This window comes from Microtus pennsylvanicus, chromosome 12 (assembly GCF_037038515.1).
Source record: "Microtus pennsylvanicus isolate mMicPen1 chromosome 12, mMicPen1.hap1, whole genome shotgun sequence".
Lineage (NCBI taxonomy): Eukaryota > Metazoa > Chordata > Mammalia > Rodentia > Cricetidae > Microtus > Microtus pennsylvanicus.
In genome coordinates, this window is record NC_134590.1 from 40807364 (window position 1) to 40812051 (window position 4688).

Genomic DNA, 4688 nt, shown 5'->3' on the forward strand with positions numbered 1-4688 from the left:
GGGATATAATCCATCACAGAGTAAAGACCTTGTAGTTCTATTAGTTCAGAGAAGATTGAATGGCTATCCCCTTTTTACATCTTAAGAAACAGAAAACTGCAGTAGGATCAGAAACCCATTGCCATTGTTCTTGAGTTCTCAGTAGTCCTCATTGTCCGCTATGTTCAGAGAGTCCGGTTTTATCCCAGGCTTTTCCAGACCCAGGCCAGCTGGCCTTGGTGAGTTCCCAATAGAACATCCCCATTGTCTCAGTGTGTGGGTGCACCCCTCGCGGTCAGACAGAAATCTTTAATAAATAAATAAATTAAAAAAAAAAGAAACAGAAAACTGGATGCTTTGGTAGAAATGGTGATAACTGTAACTTCCATTGACTCTCTGGTATTGACACATTTTTGGCAGCCATGATCATCATACCAAATACTTCCTAACCCCTCAAAATAGCATAGACATCTCAGAACCAAAAGTTAAAATACGTTAGCCTGCAAGATAGAGCATAAGTCCAAGCCAAAATATTATTTATAAAATCACCATCATCTCATAATTGGATTTTACTCATGCATACACAATCACAGACTCTGACACACACACACACACACACATTTGTGATGGTTAATTGAAATTTGTGTGTATGTCAATGTAAGACAATAGTTCAAGAATCCTCATATTAACGTTCACAACATTACTAACAACACTCAGGTATCTTCAGAGTTTAAAAGTAAATGATGAGTTTTGAATCTTAACAAAATTAAAAAGAAAACTAAACATAGTAAATACACAGTGTTACTGAGTAAAAATTGCTATTCACAGGAAAAAGTTTGGGCAAAACAAGACTGAAAACCAGAAGGAAAATATCAACATGTACAATGTCATAGTCTAGGCTTCAACATTTTGAAGTAACACTATTTACATCCCTGTTGCTGTTTCTATGAGGCTGGCTCAGTCGGACTTTCTCCACATAGTGATGACAGCTTTCCTCAGGTTACATTTCATCTTCCGGGTACCTTTAACACTGTGGAGTCTCTATTGCAAAGTGTGTTTCATTTTCAAATTCTCATGTACAGATCTCTTGAGATAAGTACATACAATTCAATCACCTCCACATTTCTCAACCATTTTGACTTTTAACTGGATTGTGAAATAAGCTTCAGTGACACCATGCCTTTTATATACAAAATACCACTATGTGGGCAATTCCAAGAAATTCTGTTACAGATCAAGGTGTCTTTAGGTTATTTTTGCACATAAATATAGCAGCCTTAGTGTGCCTGATAAAGTGAGAAAACATTAAACTAGCTAGTTGCTTTTCCTTGGGGTTGCTTTTTTGTTCTGTTTGGGACACATCTTTGAGGAGGGGCTGGATCTATATCTTCACACATTCCTTTCAAATGAAAGGGTCTTTTGTTTTTAAGGTTTCTGTTTGTAGGATCTGACAACATTGATGGGTAAAATGGATTTTTTTTCCCTCAAAGAAACTTGTTTGCTGTTGTAGTGTGAACAGTGAGACATCCCTTACGTAGTGTTCAGTCTTTTTTGAACTGTTACCAATATACCATCTGTTTCTCTGCCCCAGCCTAGTACATACCTACTGTACTGGGAGTTTTCACTATGTCCACGGCATATCTTCTCACCAAACTACCTGCTTTCATGTTTCATTGGTTCTCTCTTTTCTTCTAAATTCTCACCATGAATTTGGTTATAAATAGTTAATGATAACTGTGACACCGTCTGAATGCTCTTGTAGCATCACCTCACAAAGATCGAAAACACCACCCAATAGTAGCACAATAGGCACCACACCTCCAACAAATCAGCCATTAGATGACATTAAATCTTCATGTCCTGGCACATGGATAACTATTCACATTAATGAAAAACTCTAACGTCACAGTGAGGGTGAAGGAGACACACTTAAGTTTCACCTTTAGAAGAAAGTTTATTTATTAAGTTGCTTTCTGTGATCACATGCCATACAGGTTTTTTTTTTTCTTTTATGTCTTTAACAAACCCTTTAAGTTTAAAAGTGACTATAATCATTAGGCAAACTACAGAAGACTCCCCATGATAGAATCTATTTTGGAGTTGATTTCTGATGAAATCTATCAGAAATTAAGTAAAAAGAGTGGAATTTGCAAGTAATGAATTACAGGAATCCAATTAAAGTTAAGTTCACTTTCCCTCATCAAGTAGGAAAATCAAACAGTCTAAACAGTGAGCTTAACAGCATGAGACTCCATCAAAAGCCAGATATAAGTGAGGAAGCAGTAGCATCGCTTACTCTACAAGAGCCAGGATGCTGCACAGTGATAATAAGAGTGTTTTGCATTTAAATGGTTCCTTTGGAAACGTCTTTAATGATTATTATCATTCTTTGAATGTTTCCTAAATGAGGATAAGCATAAGAACACCATTCCTACTTAAAATGAAGCACAGTCAAAGATGTGGTACAAACAGTGTCATCAATTTTTATTCTTTTGTGTTTAAAGTATTGGGAAATTAATAAATACTATGTTTGCAATGTATCTTAGAAAAATCACCTGTTGGTTGAAAAGTAATGGAGTCAGGAGATGGAACCTAGTAAGGGGTATGTAGAATGTGTGTTCTATTCTCATGATCAACATGACTTTAGAGAGAAGTAACTTTTCTATTAATTAATATTTTGAAATTATCAAAAAGTTAAAGCTATCCTATATTGTGAAGATACCTCCTATTTGAAACTAATCAAACAAAATTCTATTCTGCTTTTTTATTTCTAGTGAACATATTTAGATTTCATAGCGGAGAAATTCAGTATTCTTTCAGTAGTGAATATATATTCAAACTGGATTTGCCAGTGATTCTGCAAAATGTCTTCAACTTAGTTTTTATTGTTTGAATTACCTGTGAAGTAACAAATTCAAGTTTTCATTTTTCCCTGCCCTTTCCTCCTTAGTACATTTTGATATATGATTTACTTCTTTTTGTATTTCTGAAACCAAAATAACAAAAAGACTTTTAGGGATATTAATATTGTACAGTCATAAACAAATTCCAGGTAGTTAACTTTCAATGCTTTCAATTACACTGGGGTTTCCTCAGAACTGTTGGTGCATCGACTTCCCAAGATATTTATTCTGAAAGCACTGGACCAAAAAATTCTCAGCCCTGTTGATTTTGATCTTCAAAGGCACCTTTGCAATCTTCCCATAAAACCAGTGTAATAAAATTGTTTTCATATGCACCATTTTATTAGATAATAAATAAATATTTCTATTGATATTATGAAAAAAATAAAAATGCAAAGATTTTTTGTTTTAAATACAAGTATTATATAAATAAAAAGCAGGTCAAAATGAAAGCTTAGTGAGATGGAAACAGTTTGCTGTACAGGTCTCCTACAATTTACATCCAGAGTATTGACCTTCAACAGCACACTTCTTTTCTCCAGGGAAGATTTTCCTTTTTCTATATGTGGAACAGTTACCTTTGATAATTTTAAGGTCTCTTCTAACTCAAAATTCTACAAAGCTTTACATAGTTTCTTTCATAATGCTTCATATTTTGTTGACATATCAGCAGGGAACTTCACACTTCATTGGAAATCCATTAAAACAATTACCATGTCATTAGTGAAGACTTTTAATTATGAGCTTGCTAACCTAAAGAATTCACTGTGATAGGCAAGATTAGCTCTGTGATCATGTACTACACAGGGATGCACTCAATGGAGAAATGCCTTCCCCTTGGAGGATTAACTGCTGTCTCTCACAAAGCAGTTAGCATTGTTGATTAAGCAGGACAGCTGAAGAATCAGGAGGGTATGGAGTTATTGACCTTCAGGAAAGTTCCGTGACTGTAAAAGATCAGAAATCTTCATGAAATGAGTGCTTTCTTATGATCTGATCCAATGAGAGAAGAGGGTTGATGCTGTGGACAATGGTCTGTACCCTGTCACTAGTATTTTAATAAAAAGCTGATTAGCCAGTGTCTAGGCAGGAGGTATAGGCACAGTGACCAGGCAGGAAGTAGAGGTGTGGTGAGAAGAACAGGAGAATTCTGGGAAGAGGAAAGATGTAGTCTGCAGCCATTACCCAGATGCAGATGATGCAAGATGAGAATGCCTCACTGAATAAGGTACCAAGCCATGTGGCTAACATGGACAAGAATAATGGGCTAATTTAAGATGTAAGAATTAGTTAATAAAAGCCTGAGCTACTAGGCCAACTAGTTTATCATTAATGCAGGTCTCTGTGTGTTTCTTTGGGAATAAACAGCTGCAGGACTGGGCAGGACAGAAACCTCTGTCAACAGAGTGACAACATCATGGGTCCTTGGGAAGTGATGAAGACTGGAAGGAAAGGAACCAATGTGAGCTCAATTTAAAAGAAAAAAAAAATGACCGGAGTCATGAGTGTAATTCTGCTGAGCTTCAGCAATCCTTTCCTGAACACCTCACCCTGCTTCTATATTTTATCCGTTATGCTAATGTAAATGTGGCCTAGGCAGTGCTTAAGACGTTAGCCAATTAATGATTTTTATTCCTTTTTCTTTCTTAATAAAGCAGGATGTCTTATAATCTTATCTTTTTAATAAAGTGAAATATCCTGTAATCTTCCAAATCAAAGTGGTTCAAGGAAGCACTGAATATGGGGAGAATTTCTCAAATTCTCTGTAGTCTCATCCATTCTAGTTGCCTCCTTTAAATGTAATTT